Here is a 21,704-nt window from a genome sequence, read left to right as displayed (position 1 = left end):
ACATCATTACTGGGTGAAAGAGAAAATGAGCAACACCAAGAGGCAACAGGAATCCTTCAACAACATGAACATGTTCCAGCCCTGGGACGAAAACCTCGTGTCAACAGTGTTCGATTCCACAAGTGAAGACAACAAGTTAGCACCCACAAGGGAAGATAAAGAATTCATAAAGGTTATGGACAAAGAATTTGTTCAAGATGACTCCAACAGTTGGGTAGCTCCTTTACCCTTTCGTTTCCCAAGAGCGAGGTTGCCGAACAACCTGCAGCAAGCAACTGCAAGGTTCTCATCCTTAAAGCGTACCCTAAAGAGGAAACCAGAGATGGAGAAGCATTTCATTGACTTTATGCAGAACATCTTTGACAGAGATCATGCTGAACCTGCGCCACCACTGAAGGAAGGAGAAGAATGTTGGTACCTTCCATCCTTTGGTGTCTATCACCCTCACAAGCCTAACCAGATCAGAGTGGTGTTTGACTCCAGTGCGCAGTATGAAGGCCTCTCTCTCAACAACCTGCTACTAACTGGACCCCACCTGAACAACAGCCTCCTTGGAGTATTGATCCGCTTCAGACAAGAACCTGTTGCTATAATGGCCGACATTCAGCAGATGTTTCATTGCTTCATCATGAAGGAAGACAGCAGAAACTATCTTAGGTTCCTATGGCACAAAGACAACAATGTCAACAATCAAGTCATAGACTACTGGATGAAGGTCCATGTCTTCGGCAACAGTCCTTCACCTGCTGTGGCAATCTACGGACTGAGACGGACAGCCCAGGAAGGTGAGAGAGAGTACGGATCCGATGCTCGTCAATTCGTAGAGAAGAACTTCTACGTAGACGACGGGCTCAAGTCCTTGCCCACAAGTGAAGAGGCAATTGACCTACTCTCCAGGACACAGGAAATGCTATCCACATCAAACCTCAGACTCCACAAGATCATCTCTAACAGTCAAGAGGTAATGAGCGCGTTTCCATCTGAGGACCATGCCACGAACCTAAAGGACCTCAACCTAGGTTCTGATGTTCCTCCCACACAGCGCAGCCTTGGTCTACTGTGGGATATCAAACAGGACACCTTCACCTTCCAAGTGTCGCCCTGTGACAAACCCTTTACCAAACGAGGAGTCCTATCTGTCATAAACAGCATCTACGATCCTCTCGGGTTTGTAGCATCCATCACTATTCAAGGCAAGATACTGTTAAGACAGCTCACTGCCGAGAACACTGATTGGGACACCCCGCTTCCGACTCAGAAACAGCAAAGGTGGGAGACATGGAAGAAGTCCTTGAAGTTCTTAGAACAACTCCAAGTCCCACGTTGTTATTCTCCAATGATTCTTACCCCAGCTACACTTCTTACACAGAAGATTGGAGCTGCTACAGTTCCTTCCGGGAATTTCGATAACAAGGACATTTACAAACGTCAGTGGAAGCAAGTACAACACATAGCTAACGTGTTTTGGCACCGTTGGAAGACCGAATACTTGCACCTGCTTCAAAACCGTCACAAATGGCAGACACCCAGTCCCAATCTCCAAGAAGGAGACCTTGTCCTCTTAAAAGACAAAGAGGCACATCGTAACGACTGGCCAATGGGTCTTATCACCAAGGTCATGCCCAGCAAGGACGGAAAGACTCGTAAAACAGAAGTTAAGGTGACAAAAGGGGGCTCTACCCGAACCTTCTTCCGTCCAGTCACTGAACTCGTGCTGCTTCTACCAAAGGAGGATGTCACATGAACTGAACATTGCTCCTGGACGTTGCTCACGGCGGGGAGCATACCTACTCATTCCCCAGTTTTATTGAACATTGACATTCTCCATTGGATTGAACTTTGAACATTGCCATTGGATTGCTGGGTTGGTGGAAGAGTTGGCTTGTTTGCGGCTTCCCCAATCCGAAGATGGGTTTAATAGACTTGGACTTATCTTCCGGTGTGATCTACGGGTCAACAACAACGAGTTGGACTTTAAAAATGTTTGATGTTTATTATTGCATACATGTTTTTCTCTTTTCTCTTGTTTTTCAGGTTCGAACGACTTCGAAGAATTACGGACATCGTGAAATCCAAGGATTTCAGACGGGGAGTGTCATGTCCCACGACTTGGGAAATCATTTAATATTTGCATTGTTTGTGTTGCATCATCTGTTGCTAGGCAGAAGTTTGCCTTTCCCTGTATTTTGTTCCAACTTTCTCCCTGTAGTCCTGTGATGTATGTTTGTTCCCTCCTTCATTCTCCATTTTGTGATCGTCCCTCCATCTGTATGCATCCTGTTGCATTTCCTCTGAAGAATATTCCTTTTTACCTGCTGCTTTCATCATAATACAAGAATTTCAGTTAAAGCATCCCTCTTTTCCTGGAGTCTTCTTACATGAGATCGTGGCTGAGTTAAGCTGTCTGATTAATCGGTATGAACGTGAGTACAGGTCGATACGGAAGGGGCCCAGAAAGAGAGGTCTATCCAGGCACCATACGTTCTACATATCCATGAGTCAGAACACTGTCTCAACAAACAAATTAATTGAGGGTCAGCATCACCTATGAGAATTGTGACGGAAGTTTTGTCCGTAAATAGTAATTCCTAGATTTCTGCAGTCACTAGCCTTTCTGTCAGTAATTGTATGCATCTCATTTCCTATTGCGGAGAGGCTGGACTGTATTACTGAGACAGAAATATATATGAAGATTTAAAAATAACACCAAAAGTATATAGTTGTGTACACCTCAAATGCATTTCCTTTTTTCCACTTTTTAGATTGCTGTGTAATCCATACTGAGAACACGGAGATTTTACATGTTTAAACTATGCTATATATACCTGCTATCCAGTGATAAAGTACCCTTTCTCAACTTGGTACAATCTGGTCAAATCCATACTGGGCATGAGAACATCTGAGTCTGCCTCCTGATCTATAGACATATATTTTTAATGTGTAAACTAGGCTACATATATACGTGTTATCCGGTGAAACTGTACCCTTTATCAACTTTCTACAATGTTGTTGAATCCATACTGGGCCTGAGAACGGCTGCCGAGCTGTTAAGCAAGCTACAGCACCTGTGGTTTGGACACGTAATTTTTTCAGGAATGACGGTTAGGCCTAACTCCGGAATTGCGGTTGACCTGAACTTACTGGAAAATCATCGTTCGCGGGGAATAATCTGAATCCCAGATCCCCATCACTAACGGAGTTCAGCAGGTTATCTGCACCTGTAAGCGACAAAAGCTGGTCCTTTCAGTGTAGTGTGCATGCAGCCCTGGACATGTACGGGAATGCTAGACCTGTTATTGCTCGATCTCACGTTCCAGAGCCTCGCTTATCCCTCTAGTAAGCTTGACGCGTACTGCGGGGGCATGCCGGAGTCTCGGTTGTTAACGGAATAAAGCTGAGAAATCGCTAGCACAACTACAAACACACATACCACACCACACACAGAATCGACAAAGCTTTCAAAGCATGCATCTTTTCTTTAGGTGGCATGGTTGTGGTTTCCCGGGTGGAGTCCAATTAAGCCACAGGCTCCACTCCTGGTGGTGCCCTTTTGGACATTCCTTTAAGGTTCAGCTTTGCAATCATACTGCCCCCGGAAACCAAAAACTTTGCCTTCATGGACGCTGTTTGGAGGTTCGTGGGAATAACGCCGCCCGATCAGCAGTCAGCATATGGGTCGCCCTCCCAGGGCTGTGGGGTACTTGGTACCGGGCCGGTGTCAGTAGGATGTGTCACAGCAGCGGTGACCCAGACGGTGGCCCTGGGCGCCCATGTAAATGGCGTTGTATAATGGTAAAGCATTTATATAGATAGTTTGACGCCACCTGTGGTGTTCGGCAACATAGATGTTAGGCCGACGCTGCATGCAGATCCTCTGGGACTGATGGTGTTGTGCAGCAAAGATGGTGAAGCTGCCCACAGGTGGAGCTGGAGTCCCAGGGAAGTGTAGATGCAGTGATGGGGGAAAGGCACAGGCGGTGAAGGTGCTGGTACCCAGATGTATCGGTGCTGGAATAACTGTAGGACACCAGAGTGTGCAGTTCCAAAGCTTTACTCACAGTCTGCAGGTTACACAGATGCCTGCCTCCGTGCTGTGTCCTCCGGGTCAGGACCTCAGCCAACCTCCGGGACCAAAATGGAAAGCTCCCTTCCAACACTCCGCCAACATGTACCTTCCTGAACGTCTCCTTTCTAGCGCTTGTGGGGGAAGCACTCACAGGACCGTGGTTCACTGAAGCGCCTCCTGTCTAACAGATGTTCCTCAGACTTTACTTGCATGGCAGACAGCTGTAGCCTTTTCCTTCTGGCTCCCACACGTCAATGCTGGGGCCTCCGAGCCTTAGTTGGGTACAGAGCATTTATAGCTGCTACTTCCCCTGATTTCTGCTGCAGGAACGTCTGTGTCCCTACAAACTCGGAGACCGGAATCGGGACCATGCGCTCCAGCTAGGAGTGAGCCTTAACTCTGCTCATCCTCCAGCTCCCCTTCTCACATCCACACACTTCCCCTTCCCTGCACAGAGTGCCCTAACTTACCTCCTCCCGACCACAGAGAGCAGCTCCTCAGCAGTCAGTTTCAGATGTCTCCCTGCTAGCCTGGAGTGGGAAATGTGTTGTGTGTTGGTTTCACTGCTAGAGAGATCCTTCGTTGTTCCCAAGCTTGACAACACACTCCCTAGGAGGAAGGTAATGCCACAGTGGCGACCGTACTCTTGGGGACGCCACAAGTGCACTGAGGCCCAGCCACTGCTGGATGATGCTGCTGGTACATTGACCCAGACCACTACATTCCCCTCGCACTCTACACTGCCAGAATCTGACCCAGAGGAAACTCAGGTTCCCCTTCCCACATACTATACCACCTTACACGGTGACAAAGAGGAAGGTGCAGATGAAAGTGCAGGTTCCTTGAGCAGGTGGGGGGGCATACTCATGGGCAATGGCACTGGCACAGGGCACCGCATAGTACGCAAAAGTGTCTCTGCCGGTGGGAGGGCCTAAACAGCCAAGTGCAGTGAGATGGAAGATGGGGATGACAAGGAGTTCAGAGTAGTGCAGGGATTTCCTAGCAAGGAGACTTATGTAATTGTTTTCAATGTTGGGACAGCAATTTTTGGGGAGCACTATACTCTGGTGAATGATATATGGGGCCCACCATACACTGGAGCATTCCAAAGGTGGACATCAGACACTGGAGCAGCATTTACAGGGCCCATTATACACTAGAGCAGTAGAAATGGGGCCCATTATATATGGAGCGTTATTTGGGCCCATAAGACAGTGGAGCTTCATCCATTGGGACCAACATATACTATAGCATTATGTGGAGCTCATCATATACGGTTTGAAACATTATATGGGATCAATGATTCCATATGGAGAAATATATGGGCCTCATTACTCTGTATAGCGCACTAAGCGCTGGCCATAATACTGTATGGAGTTATATACTGTCCGTTTTTGGAGGTATTGGAGAATTTAAAATGGATATCAGTCATGAGATGTAAGAAGTGAAGTATTTTTCATTGCACTATACTGCTATTTCTCTGCCGTATCGGAGCATCATGAGTTGTGGTATGTGTTAAAGGGGCGCTCTTTGGCCCTGGGCCCACGAAAACCTGGAGCCAGCCCTACCCCCCAAAACTGTAGCCAAATAACCCCCATTTTTCAGTGCATAACTAGTATTATGAAGTAAATTAAGGTTGACAAGCTTAAGTAATAAGAATTGATGCTTTTGGCATTCAAATGGGCACTGTAGGTGTGCTTCCTGTCCTCCTCTCACTGCCGACTTTAATTCCCCATTGACTTACATTGGGTTTCGTGTTTTGGTCGGACCCCCGACTTTTCCCTATAGTCGGCCGATTTTGCTCGACCCGACTTTTGGAAAAGTCGGGTTTCATGAAACGAAACTCGACCCTAAAAAAACAAAAGTCGCTCAACTCTAGTAAATACATTATGCGAATGCCCCCTCTTCTAGTGGTTGGGGTCCTAGATCACATATATATGACATTGGAGTTGTTACGGGCTGGTGGAACGCACCAGCCCGTAACACACGGCGCAAGGCGTTACTGTGGCGGATGCTGCGGTAGCAGTGTCGAGGAGGCCAGTACCGGCCAACGCCCTAGGCGCTGAACGTAGATGAGGATAACACTGCGGCGCTGTGCAGTGTGTGAGCTATTGAGCTGGCTCTAATTCCTAACCCTAACTCATGTGTTAATATCCAAGGAGGGGGGAATTATAATGAGTCAGTTACCAGGCTCATTCATCCATCATCATGCAAACACTAAGTACTATAGCCTCAGAGTCTATTATAGCGCATGGCGGGGCAGTCATGCGAACCTTTTATAGCCGTGCCTTCCGGGACCTTCCTGATCCTCCTGATGGACCAATCAGAACTGGAGAAGGACCTGAGCATGTGACTCCCGATCCCCAATGGGAGATCGTCTCATGAGCATGCTCAATGGACCCAAGAAAGGACTTAGACTCTGGAGTCTTTTGCTGCTGGCCAAACTGCATTGCCATAACTGGACCAGAGGTGGCAGCAGCAACCAAACCCACAATGCTGGTGTGGGCAGAGCGCCGGAATTGTGGAGTATGCTGAGCAGGCTTCACTGCGGTCGGAGGGGAATGGGAGACCATCGATGGCAAGGCACGGGATTCCCGCTGCGCAGCACCTGCAACCCGACGCCTAACAGGAGTAATGTCAAAAGAGCTTTCCCTCACATCCCCCATACACTTTTTAAAGAAATCTCTCTGCCACCTATAAGGCCATAACTATTAAAGAAGGGTCTCATTTTGTTAGTAGTGGGGAAAGAAAAGTTTTAGTCAGGGGTGATAAAGGGGGAGAGGGGTTCAATCAGAGGTTATAAAGGGGGAGGGGGCACAGTCAGTCAGGCACGATACAGGAGGAGGTGACACAGTCAGTCAGGGATGATACAGGGGGAGGTGGCGCAGTCAGGGTGATACAGAGGGAGGTGGCACTGCCTGGGGTGATATAGGGGGAGGGGACACAGTGAGTCAGAGTGATACAGAGGGATGTGGCACTGCCAGGGGTGATACAGGGGGAGGGGACACAGTCAAGGTAATACAGGGGGAGGTGGTGCAGTCAGGGTGATACAGACCGAGGTGGCACTGCCAAGGGTGATAGAGTGGAAGGGGGAACATTCAGTCAGGGGTGATACAGGGGGAGGAGGCACAGTCAGTGTGATACAGAGGTACAGAGGGAGGTGGCACTGCCAGGGGAGATACAGGGGAAGGGGACAAAGTCCTTCAGGGTGTTGCAGGGAGAGATGGTGCAGTCAGGGGTGATACAGGAGGAGAGGGTGCAGTCAGGGGTAATGCAGGGGTAGAGGGGCTCAGTCAGGGTGATTCTGGGGTGAGGGCATTCAGCAGGTGTGATACAGGCGAGGGCGTGCAGTCAGGGGTGATACAGGGGGAGGGAACACAGTCAGTCAGGGTGATACAGGGGGAAGTGGCGCAGTCAGGGTGATACAGGGGGAGGTGGCACAGTCAGAGGTGATACAGGGGGAGGTGGCACAGTCAGAGGTGATACAGGAGGGAGGTGGCACAGTCAGAGGTGATACAGGGGGGAGGTGGCACAGTCAGGGGTGATACAGGGTGAGGTAGCACAATCAAGGTGATACAAGGGAAGGTGGCGCAGACCCCTAAACCTAATACCACAACTAGCATTAGCCGTGGGATGTGCCTATGATGCCCTAGACTCCTTGACACAGCCAAAGAGTTAACTAAGCCTAAAGCAAGAAAGGGAAAAGCTAAACTACCCCTGAGTAGAACCCCCTAAGAAATATATAGCCCCTAAACATATATTGTCAGTGAGACAAGATGAGGCACAAACGTAGGCAGAAAATAGAGTGAGTAAATGATGGGACCCAAACTGTCTAGATAGGACAGGACAGAAAAGACACTGTCTGCAATCACAAAAACCCTAAAAAATCCAACACGTCTGATATAGAAAAACACTTAGGCCACATGACCTCTCCCCCGCTAGATCAGCATTCTGGTGTGAACTGGAAGCAAAGCAAAAGATATTACTATAACAGGAGATTAGCTATACTGAACAGAACAACATAAGCTGTGACATATGAGCGAGGTCCAGCACAAATCCCAGCAGGGAATAATGCTGAACCCACACCGCAAATCAAAAAGCAGAGAAAGGCAAAAGCTATATCAAATGCAAAAGATTCCAGCAAACAAATAACTTATCTGAATGATGCAAGACCAAGGAGGGGAAAAAGCAAACTTCACAATAAACAGGAAGACAAACAAATCACCAGCAGCAACTGAAGGAAGCTTGCTCACTTAAATCCTCCCAGTCAGTAACCCCTGACTTCTAATCATTGTCCAGGTGATAGACTTCTGTCAATATGACCAGTTCCACTACCCATGGCAACCACCAGAGGGAGCCCCGACTCAGAAGTCAAATCAAGAGAGTTCACAACAGGTGATACAGGGGTAGTTGGGCTCAGCGAGGGTGATTCTGGGGCAAGGGGGTTCAGCAGGTGTGATATGGGGAGGGGGGTGCAGTCAGGGGTGATACAGGAGGAGGGGGTGCAGTCAGGGGTAATACAGAGGTAGAGGGGTGCAGTCAGGGTGATTTTGGGGCGAGGGGATGCAGTCAGGGGTGATATAGTGGGGGAGAGCTCAGTCAGGGGTAATATAGAGGGAGGGGTGCAGTCAGTCAGGAGTGAAAGGAGAGATGAGGTAATGGGGCCCTCATTTATCCCTACGTAAATTAGCTCCTCCCCCTCTCTCACCTCAGTCTAAAGGCCCCCCATTTACACTTACTTTAAGCTGGCCAGGGGCCCTTGTTCAATCTTTGCAGCTGCAGCAGGGAGACCTCTATCTCCCTCTGCTTCTTACACTGTGGGGGAGGGAGTGTGCGTTATAGGTGACAGCAGCTCATTACCTGAGCTGTACTGTACGGCCAGGGAGAAGAGGACACAAACAAAGCTAACACTGATTGGCTGCGCTGTGGCCAATCAGTGTTAGCCTTATCAAGAGCTGCTCCACTCTCCCGCAGGGAAGAAAGGTGAGTGACATAAAAACTCATGTGAACACAAGAGCGCTCTGTTACTTACAATGCTCCGCAGGCTGCAGCAGCCAAACATGTCAGCCGAGTTATCAGTGATGTCCGCACTGTTCTCTGAGTAGCTCTCAATGCTGGAGCCGGTAGTAGAGGTGACATCATGCTGGGAGGACATCCTGCTCGTGGCTCCTCCCACAGCTAGTCAGGGAGCTGTGCGGGCTTCACTGATTACACAGCTGACATGTTCGGCTGCTGCAGACTGCGGCACACTGTAAGTAACAGAGCAATCTCGTGTTCTCATGACATTTTCTGCCACTGCTAGGGGAGAGCGTTCGGTATGCACAGTGCAGGCACAGTGACTTTTGTTTACTACGCAGACTGTGTCAAACACTGCGGGCTACTAAAGTGAAATTAATATCCACCCTTCTCCATGCCCATGGGGGCGTAGCAAGCAGTGAATATTCATGTCTCTTTAGCAGCAGGAACAGGCTTTAGCCGCAGCAGCCGGCTTCTGCTTTCTGTCACCCACTGCTGCTCCGCTGGCACTGGGGGCCCCCATAGCAGCTGCTCACTGGCTGGGGGCCCCTGGAGCAGTGCAGGCCCTAGGCAGCAGCTGCCTATGCCTGGGCCCACTGGAGAATCCTCCAGGTGGGCCAGTCCAACCGTTGGTGTAGTTAAAGGAAGAAAAGTAGGAGGAAAGAACTAAAAATAATTATGGAAATATAATAATATGCAAATGATTCCACCAGATCCTATGGTCATATTAGGCCCTAATGACCTTATAATCAGAGAATAATGTGTGCAAAAATAAAAAAAAAGTCAATAAGATATTAGGCTTCAGGTTTCTCCCTCTGCATTGGAGGAATCCTGAGCCTTGCCTTCTGCAGTCTCCCATTCAGTCCCATATGCAGAGGAGCCTGCTCAGCAAAAACGTCGTTCCCGGCGCCATGCTCAAGCTAGTGCTGTCAGGTTGGTTGTTGCAGGCATCTCTGGTTCAGCTATAACAGCCTGCACTAGCCAGTGGCAAGCAGCTCCTGGGACTAAGTCCCTTTTTCGCTCCACTGAGCATGCCTGTGGCTCAACCTCCCATTGGAGTTCAGGGGTCACATGCTCAGGTCCCATGCCTGTTCCGATTTACCACGAGGAAGGTCCCGGAAGGTCGCCACTATAAAAGACTTGCTCGGCCATGCGCTAATATAGACTCAGATGGCTAGTGGTATGTGTGATGATGGATGCATGAGACTGGTGACTGACTCCTTATGACTCCCTCCCTCTGGTTGTGCTTGTTATAGAGTTAGAGTCAGCGCCGAGTAGTGGCACTGCCTTGCGCTGCAATGCTCCCAGCTCCTTTACCATGTTAGCGCCAGTGTGTGCCAATCTGCATAAGGCACCACTGTACCGCTTATACAGCAGCATCCATCAGTGCGTCGCCATACGCAGATAGGCTACTCTACTCTAGCTTAGGCTGGTAAGTGGCATCCGCCAGGGTGGCGCTGCATGCTGTTGGAGCAGTTATCTCTAGTCACTTAGTCCAGGTATCGCAGTTGTGGTGCTGAACGCTAGTGGGGCTAGAGGGACTCTAACCCAGTGTCCTTGGGGCAGAGTCCTGTGCCTCTACACTAGCGGTCCACCTGCCGAGTCCTGTGCAGTTAACAGGCTCTGGCATTTGCTTCAGCGGCTCTGTGAAGTATCAGAGTTCGCTCCTGTACACACCGGGTCAGTGATTAACCTGCCAGTGTTCAATTGGCACTCCGCCATTACAAAGCAGCAGGTCACCATCTCTGCACGGTGGACCCCGGGTTGCGATCACACTTTCTTATATTTTATATTTATTGCGATCCGTAACCTTAACATAAGAGATATTTTAAGTGTCCATGGTAGCTGTTTCTGAGTGCTTCTGTTTCTTGGGGCATGGGGAATCATCCGAATGACAAGGGGTTGTTGGCCACTCAAGGAAGTCCACCATTGAGAGCTCAAAAGTCCATAGCAGTTTGGGAAGGTCTCCATGTTGAAAAAATGTGGCAAATTACACATCTTTGTATGCAGTGAAGTGAAGAAGCTAACCATCTTGTGGTAACTCTCTTAATTTTAGCTAAATAAGCACAGGTCGCATATTGCTTGCTAAAGCTGCAACATGCATTTCTCAAAGACAAGAAGACTCTATGATTGTTCACTCTGAAAATCAATTGTTCCCTTCATCCTGGCTGCTACCATGATGGATTCTTCAAGTTTCAAGAAATGCACTTTTCATATTACATCTCTAGGATGGAAATCCGTAGCTGGCCTTTTTGTCCTTGGACTGATTTTTTAAATATTTTTAAATTAAAAAATAAAATCTTGAGGTCTGTGTGCCGTTTTATTGAATGAGCTGTTAGTTGCTACTAGGTTACCATCATTTCCTATTGTGAGGTCACTTTGACATTACTAAGGTTACATTTGTGAAAAAGAGATTGAATGGTTTAGATACATTCCTAGTAGACCTCAAAGAGATTTATGCATCTTTCACTGCAATTATAGTACATTCCATACACAACAGGTACCTTTTTATATATTATATAATATACTAGCTGAAGAGCCCGGCGCTGCCCGGGCATAGTAACTAACTGTGGTTAGTTATAGCAAATTATAATTATCCTCGATCCCATATTCCCGTGCCCATATACCCATCATACATATCCTCCATCCCATAGTCGAGTGCCCATATACCCATCATACATCCTCCATCCCATAGTCCCATGCCCATATACCTATCATACATATTCGCCATCCCATAGTCCCGTGCCCATATACCCATCACACATCCTCCATCCCATAGTCCCATGCCCATATACCCATCACACATCATCCATACCATAGGCCCGTGCCCATATACCCATCATACATATCCTGCATCCCATAGTCAAGTGCCCATATACCCATCACACATCCTCCATCCCATAGTCCCATGCCCATATACCCATCATACATATTCGCCATCCCATAGTCGAGTGCCCATGTACCCATCACACATCCTTAATCTCATAGTCCCGTGCCCATATACCCATCATACATATCCGCCATCCCATAGTCCCGTGCCCATATACCCGTCATACATATCCTCCATCCCATAGTCCAGTGCCCATATACCCATCACACATCATCCATCCCATAGTCAACTATTATGACATCATAATGAGCGGAGGGGCTTGCAACCTATGATGACATCAGCGTCGCCATGGCAACCATTATGACATCATAATGAGGGGCGGGGCTTGATACGCACACACTTTTTCCCCATTATGTAGATAGGGGCAAAATTGTTTGGTGAATTGGAACACACGGGGTTAAAATTTCACCTCACAACATAGCCTAGGACATTCTCGGGGTCCAGACGTGTGACTGTGCCAAATTTTGTGGCTGCAGCTGCGACGGTGCGGATGCCTATCCCGGACATACACACACACATACATACATACACTTGAGCTTTATATATTAGATTATATATATGCTTAACATCTTAATGGTACAGACCACAAAAAGCTTTTTGTCTGGTTATTTTTATCGCATAATGAACACCATAAAAACAAAACCCAAAGAAAAATTCCGAATTGTATTATTTAATAATTTCTCTCAATTGGAATTTTTTTTCCCTTTGTTCATTGAAATACAGTATATGGAAAAATCAATTACCGTATGTTACTCAAAACCATTAATCATTAAGCAAAAAACAAGCCCTCATATATCTATGACAACAGAAAAATAGAGAAAAGTTATGGCTATTTGAAAACGGGTAGGTTAAAACAAATGTGCAAAGGCAAAATGTCACTTTGTTGAGAAGGGGTTAACATGTTATATAAGGTCTCTGTAACCATGACTAAGTTATATGGAATGGTTTAAAGCACTGAGGAGAATCGTTTGTTCATGACACAGTAAATGAAAATGATTTTTTTGAATCATTGGGTTAATGAGAAGGAGTCTCTAACTGAAACCTGTTAGCACTTCTCTATGAGAAGAGCACTTTGAAAAATGTATTCCATCCTCATTATTTCGAAGCATGAATTTAACACTCGGCTCCTTCAATCTATTGTCAGTTTGACAGTAATTGGTGGGTAATATATTTGGGCATGTAAACAGGACACAAAAGAATCAATTACACAAAGCACTTTCTGTGTTGGAGCTTATTATAAGATGCAAAGGGAGCTCTGACAAGTAAGTACAGTATCAGAAGTGAAGAAAGAATCCAGGGTCATTCAGAAATCTTCCAGCTCCCAACAATTCATGAAAAACTCTTACTTTGCATACTATTTTGATATTTCAGCTTATTTTATGCATAATCACACATTCTTCTGTCTGAAAGCTGCTTTATTACTTTCTTCCGATACTTACATAACTTTTTGAACAAATACGTCTTTATAGGATTTGAAATGAAGACAGGGCAGCAGAAACTTATGCAGGACACTCTTTCTTAGATGGTGAAGTATTTTACAGGATCTGATGAAGCATGTTTCAATCAATGTTTTTTTCTGTTGGTTTTACACAGACCAATAAACAAACAAAAATTCTGCATGCTATTGTATGAAATCCAAGGCATACAAAGGAACAATAGGGCCCTTTAATACCATGCATATGGGACTTACTGTCACATCTCCAAGACCGGCTTTTGTGATATCTGCTTTTGTCTTCATGCACCGCGATATTCATTTTGTGAGAGCCAAAAGTAACATTGTGTTACCAAGATTTTCTCCCTCGGACAATTTTGAGTGTTCCTGATAGATTTTTTCATGCTGATTTAAGATGATTTAAGATTTTTCCTATCAGGTAATGTTTTTGAGAAATTATACGAAATATTATAATATTCTGTTATAATTCTAAAAACTCATATATGAACTTTTTCTGAAACAGTATATTCTGAATTTTCCACTGAAATAACAAATCGCTGATCTACACATATGCAAGCACTTATTATGCGAATTCCGCTCAGGCGCAGTGAATCATTCGTCTGAGCGTGTACGGAGCATACCACATCTCCTGGGCAGGGGAAGAATCAAAAGACAATACTGACATACTTAGAGCATGGCTAAATGGATCACGACCTTGAATGCCATTCGCTGTCCCAATGATATGGAGAGAGCAGAGAGATCATGTAACAGATTGCTTCATCTGCCTTACAAATGTAACATGATATTCTGCAAAGAACAAGAAATCAATAGAATATCCTAATCTTGCTTCAGCCATAAGACCAGTGCCACACAATGAAAGTCTTCGTGTACCAAAGCCGCCCAAAGTATGGACAATGGAGGGTGACGAAGATGAGCTAACAATGTCAGTGGAAAATGAAACTGCTGCAGACCCAGACTTTGAGCCTTCTACATCTAATCCACATCTGTTCAGTCAAACTGATCTGAGTGACTTGGTCAGAGATTTGAAGTTGTCAAAGAGACAGGCAGAATTAGTGGGATCAAGGCTACAAGAACGGAATCTCAGGAATAAGAGTTTCTGTTTTTTTGCAGTCGTCAAGAAGACCTTAATCAATTTTTCAAACATGTCAACAGTTTAACCTTTTGCAATGACGTCTTGGGGTTGTTTGGTGCTCTTGGATGTGAACATGACCCGAAGGAATGGCGACTGTTCATTGACTCTTCAGTTTTAAGTCTGAAGACTGTTTTACTACACAACAGAAATATCTATCCTTCTATACCTATTGGACATGCCGTACACATGAAAGAAACGTATGAGAATATGGAGTTACTGTTGACCCACATTAATTATAGAAATTATAACAAGAACATATGTGGTGATCTAAAAGTTGTTGCACTTTTTCTTGGACTGCAGCTTGGATATACCATGTATTGTTGTTTTATTTGAGTGGGACAGTCATGCACGCGAAACGCACTATTTCAGAAAGGACTGGCCACTCTTTGAAAACCTGATTGCTGGACAGAAGAAAGTTAAACATAATCCTCTCGTTGATCCAGCAAAGATATTTCTCCCTCCTTTGCATATTAAACTTGGGCTTATGAGTAGTGTTGAGCATTCCGATACCGCAAGTATCGGGTATCGGCCGATACTTGCTGTATCGGAATTCCGATACCGACTTCCGATATTTTTTCAATATCGGAAGTCGGCATCGGAATCGGAAGTTCAAAGTTGATTGACAGCCTGACGTCATCATGATGCGGGGTGTGTGCGCATCATGATGCGCCGTCATTTCGGGCCTTCCGGGGGTCTCTGCCGGCCTGCCGGGGGGCTGTGCCGGCCTGCCGGGGGGCTGTGTGGACTGCCTGGGGTCTGTACCGGCCTGCCGGGGGGCTGTGCCGGCCTGCCGGTGGTCTGTGCACCCTGTGGGGGTCTGTACCGGCCTGCCGGGGGGCTGTGCCGGCCTGCCGGTGGTCTGTGCACCCTGTGGGGGTCTGTACCGGCCTGCCGGGGGGCTGTGCCGGCCTGCCGGGGGGCTGTGCTGATGTCCGGGGGTCTGTGCAAGCATCGTCCGATGGGACTACAAGTCCCATCTGGCGATGCCTGCTACCATGACAGTGATTGACACATTAGCCAATGATGGGACAGTAGTAGTCCCATCATCCGGCTAATGTGTTAAATGTTAAAAAAAAAAAAAAAAAATACTACATACATGCTACATGCATGCTACATACATACTACATACCACATACATACCACATACATACCACATACATACCACATACATACTACATACATACTACATACATACTACATACATACTACATACATACTACATGCTACATACATACTACATATATACTACATGCATGCTACATACATACTACATGCTACATACATACTACATATATACTACATACATGCTACATGCATGCTACATACATACTACATGCTACATACATACCACATATATACTACATGCATGCTACATACATACTACATGCTACATACATACTACATATATACTACATGCATGCTACATACATACTGCATGCTACATGCATGCTACATACATACTACATACATACTACATGCTACATACATACCACATATATACTACATACATACTACATACAATACATTCATACAATACATACATAGACATACAGTACATATAACATAGAGTAACATACTTACCAATACTTGTCACATTGTTCCCCGAAGCCATTGTCTTTTACGGAATAAATATTAACATAACAAACCACAAAAATACTCACCCACGATCCGAAGCAGTCCACGAGTGTGTCCCACGACGATCTTGGGTAGAGAACTGCAGCATCAGCTGTTGCTGCCATTCTCTACGGGCTGCAGGAATCCAATGACGGAAGGTAGGTATCCTTCCGCACTGTATTCCTCCGCCACTTAAAAAAAAAAAAGTCCCTAGTCTCACTTTATGCCATTGCTGCGTGGGAATTTCCCACACAGCAATGGCATAAAGTGAGACTAGGGACTTTTTTTTTTTAAGTGGCGGAGGAATACAGTGCGGAAGGATACCTACCTTCCGTCATTGGATTCCTGCAGCCCGTAGAGAACGGCAGCAACAGCTGATGCTGCAGTTCTCTACCCAAGATCGTCGTGGGACACACTCGTGGACTGCTTCGGATCGTGGGTGAGTATTTTTGTGGTTTGTTATGTTAATATTTATTCCGTAAAAGACAATGGCTTCGGGGAACAATGTGACAAGTATTGGTAAGTATGTTACTCTATGTTATATGTACTGTATGTCTATGTATGTATTGTATGAATGTATTGTATGTAGTATGTATGTAGTATATATGTGGTATGTATGTAGCATGTAGTATGTATGTAGTATGTATGTAGCATGCATGTAGCATGCAGTATGTATGTAGCATGCATGTAGTATATATGTAGTATGTATGTAGCATGCATGTAGTATATATGTAGTATGTATGTAGCATGTAGTATGTATGTAGCATGTAGTATGTATGTAGCATGCATGTAGTATGTATGTAGTATGTATGTAGCATGCATGTAGCATGCAGTATGTATGTAGCATGCATGTAGTATATATGTAGTATGTATGTAGCATGTAGTATGTATGTAGCATGCATGTAGTATATATGTAGTATGTATGTAGCATGTAGTATGTATGTAGCATGCATGTAGCATGCATGTAGTATGTATGTAGTATATATGTAGTATGTATGTAGCATGTAGTATGTATGTAGCATGCATGTAGTATGTATGTAGTATGTATGTAGTATATATGTAGTATGTATGTAGCATGTAGTATGTATGTAGCATGCATGTAGTATATATGTAGTATGTATGTAGCATGTAGTATGTATGTAGCATGCATGTAGTATGTATGTAGTATGTATGTAGTATATATGTAGTATGTATGTAGCATGTAGTATCTATGTAGCATGCATGTAGTATATATGTAGTATGTTTGTAGCATGTAGTATGTATGTAGCATGCATGTAGTATGTATGTAGTATGTATGTAGTATATATGTAGTATATATGTAGCATGTAGTATGTATGTAGCATGCATGTAGTATATATGTAGTATGTATGTAGCATGTAGTATGTATGTAGTATGTATGTAGTATGTATGTAGCATGTAGTATGTATGTAGTATGTATGTGGTATGTATGTAGTATATATGTAGTATGTATGTAGCATGTAGTATGTATGTAGCATGCATGTAGTATATATGTAGTATGTATGTAGCATGTAGTATGTATGTAGCATATATGTAGTATGTATGTAGTATGTATGTAGCATGCATGTAGTATATATGTAGTATGTATGTAGCATATATGTAGTATGTATGTAGCATGTAGTATATATGTAGTATGCATGTTGCATGCATGTAGTATATATGTAGTATGTATGTTGCATGTAGTATATATGTAGTATGTATGTTGCATGTAGTATGCATGTTGTATGTATGTAGCATGTAATTTTTTTTTTTTTTTTTTTACATTCAACACATTAGCCGGATGATGGGACTACTACTGTCCCATCATTGGCTAATGTGTCAATCACTGTCATGGTAGCAGGCATCGCCCGATGGGACTTGTAGTCCCATCGGACGATGCCTGCACAGACCCCCGAAGCCTGCACAGCCCCCCAGCAGGCCGGCACAGCCCCCCGGCAGGCCGGCACAGCCCCCCGGCAGGCCGGCACAGCCCACCGGAGCCTGCACATCCCCCCTGGCAGGCCGGCACAGCCCCCCGGCAGGCCGGCACAGACCACCGGAGCCTGCACAGACCCCCTGGCAGGCCGGCACAGCCCCCCGAAAGGCCCGTACAGACCCCAGAGAGGCTGTACAAGGGAAAAACAGGATTTTTCTTATTCCGATACCGGAAGTCCCATAGACTTGAATGGGACTTCCGGTATCGGAATCGGCGATACCGATACTTTTTTTTAAGATCGGCCGATCCATTCCGATCCGATACTTTGAAGTATCGGACGGTATCGCTCAACTCTACTTATGAGGAATTTTGTCAAAGCAATGAGCAAAGAATCGGAAGCCTTCTCTTACTTGTGACAGAAATTCCAAGAATAAGTGATGCAAAGATTAAAGAAGTTATTTTTATTGGCCCACAGATCAGAGATATAATGAATGACAGTAGCTTTGATGGTCTTTTGCAAGGTGCTGAACAAGTGGCATGGAGAGCCTTTAAATATGTGACCTTCAACTTCCTTGGCAACAGCAGGGCACTGAACTTTGAACAACTAATGGACAACAACATGCTCACAGCATATTATTTGATGAAATGCAATATGTTACTAAAAATGCATTTTCTACATTCTCACTTGGACCTTTTTTCCAGCCAATCTTGATGCCGTTACGATTAACACGGTGAACAATTTCACCAAGACATTGCGCTCATGGAGAAAAGGTACCAGGGAAAGTGGAGTACGTCAATGCTGGCTGACTATTGCTAGAAACTTATTCGAGAAGCATCTGACATGGATTATCAACAAACGTCGTCTGCAAAACACTTTTGAACAATTGCTTTTGCTACTGACATCGATGCACATGTATCTAGTGTCTCGGACATCATAATGTAGACTATAAACTGTTAAAAACCTTACATGATACAGACTTTTAGAGCACATATTCGTGTTCAGCATATCAAAATCTATAAGATACAATAACATTTTCTTAGGGGACAAGAACTTCCCTGAAATTTGTTGTGCAGTATAGTCGAGAAGATATTGGGGCCAGAGGATTTGGGTGGCACAGGCTTTGTCCAGCCACAAATACTATGGTGGCTGGGAACTGTATTGCTGTCTAGTATGATAGTATGAGTATGCTGTTCACCTGGATTAATAAGCTTTCTGCTTTGGCCAATGGGACAGCACAACACGCTTTAAAAGGAATGCTTCTCACCAGATCTTAGATTGCTCCAGCCTAACTTAAAAACGTATATGTGTCTTCTGTCTTTGATCTGGTGTCCTCTCGGGGGTCCTTCCCAAAGGAGATGAGGAGATGTTAGAGGCAACAATTATCATGATTCCAAAGGAGGGGGGAGGGACTCCGTGAGGATACAAAGCTATAGGCCAATATCACTCATAAACAGCGATATTAAAATCTACTCAAAGATCATTGCAAACTGATTAAAAAACATCCTTCCACGTCTGTTGGCGGATGATAAAATAGGCTTTACAGAGGGCCGCCAGGCCTCAGACGGAACTATAAATATCCACCAGAAAGAGAAGCGATCAAAAAAAGTCCAAGAGACTCAGTATTGGAAAAGATAATGTAAACACTTTATTGAAATGTGAACAGGGACAAGGAAAAAGGGGGAAATTGAGTCAAGATTGACCATAGCAGCACAAAGGCAAACACCTGGGGCATACATGGGATAAAGGGACTAAAAAGGGATAAGGCTTAGCTGAAGCATTGTTGCAATATAGTATTAGATGATACATTGCGCCAATCCCAAATAGTAAAAAATTCTTGCGAAAGGCCATTTGCCGAAATGTGCGTTGGGGAGGGTACATACATGGGTGGACTTCTACTTGCTGTCCTAACAGGTAAAGTTTTACCATTGTCTATTTGCATATAATGATAATGTCTACATCAATATAACCTGTTTGGGCATTTTTTACTATTTGGGATTGGGGCAATGTATCATCTAATACTATAGTCCCTTTTTCCCATGCATGCCCCAGGTGTTGGACTTTTTTTGATTGCTTCTCTTTCTGGTGGATATTTATATGTTATACAGTCATGGCCAAAAGTATTGACACCCCTGCAATTCTGTCAGATAATACTCAGTTTCTTCCTGAAAATGATTGCAAACACAAATTCTTTGCTATTATTATCTTCATTTAATTTGTCTTAAATGAAAAAACACAAAAAGAATTGTCCTAAAGCCAAATTGGATATTATTCCACACCAAACATAAAAAAGAGGGTGGACAAAAGTATTGGCACTGTTCGAAAAATCATGTGATGCTTCTCTAATTTGTGTAATTAACAGCACCTATAACTTACCTGTGGCACCTAACAGGTGTTGGCAATAACTAAATCACACTTGCAGCCAGTTGACATGGATTAAAGTTGACTCAACCTCTGTCCTGTGTCCTTGTGTGTACCATATTGAGCATGGAGAAAAGAAAGAAGACCAAAGAACTGTCTGAGAACTTGAGAAACCAAATTGTGAGGAAGCATGAGCAATCTCAAGGCTACAAGTCCATCTCCAAAGACCTGAATGTTCCTGTGTCTACCGTGCGCAGTGTCATCAAGAAGTTTAAAACCCATGGCACTGTGGCTAACCTCCCTAGATGTGGCCGGAAAAGAAAAATTGACAAGAGATTTCAACACAAGATTGTGCAGATGTTGGATAAAGAACCTCCACTAACATCCAAACAAGTTCAAGCTGCCCTGCAGTCCGAGGGTACAACGGTGTCAACCCGTACTATCCGTCGGCATCTGAATGAAAAGGGACTGTATGGTAGGAGACCCAGGAAGACTCCACTTCTTACCCCGAGACATAAAAAAGCCAGGCTGGAGTTTGCCAAAACTTACCTGAAAAAGCCTAAAACATTTTGGAAGAATGTTCTCTGGTCAGATGAGACAAAAGTAGAGCTTTTAGGGCAAAAGCATCAACTTAGAGTTTACAGGAGAAAAAAGAGGCATTCAAAGAAAAGTACACGGTCCCTACAGTCAAACATGGCGGAGGTTCCCTGATGTTTTGGGGTTGCTTTGCTGCCTCTGGCACTGGACTGCTTGACCGTGTGCATGGCTTATGAAGACAGGAGACTACCAACAAATTTTGCAGCATAATTTAGGGCTCAGTGTGAGAAAGCTGGGTCTACCTCAGAGGTCATGGGTGTTCCAGCAGGACAATAACCCAAAACACACTTCAAAAAGCACTAGAAAATGGTTTGAGAGAAAGCACTGGAGACTTCTAAGGTGGCCAGCAATGAGTACAGACCTGAATCCCATAGAACACCTGTGGAGAGATCTAAAAATGGCAGTTTGGAGAAGGCACCCTTCAAATATCAGGGACCTGGAGTAGTTTGCCAAAGAAGAATGGTCTAAAATTCCAGCAGAGCATTGTAAGAAACTCATTGATGGTTACCAGAAGCGGTTGGTCGCAGTTATTTTGGCTAAAGGTTGTGCAACCAAGTATTAGGCTGAGGGTGCCAATACTTTTGTCCGGCCCATTTTTGGAGTTTTGTGTGAAATGATCAATGTTTTGCTTTTTGTTTCATTCT

Source organism: Dendrobates tinctorius, unplaced genomic scaffold (assembly GCF_039654945.1).
Source record: "Dendrobates tinctorius isolate UK_male_01 unplaced genomic scaffold, ASM3965494v1 ptg000007l, whole genome shotgun sequence".
NCBI classification, from domain to species: Eukaryota; Metazoa; Chordata; class Amphibia; order Anura; family Dendrobatidae; genus Dendrobates; species Dendrobates tinctorius.
Note: the sequence above shows the minus strand (reverse complement) of the source record.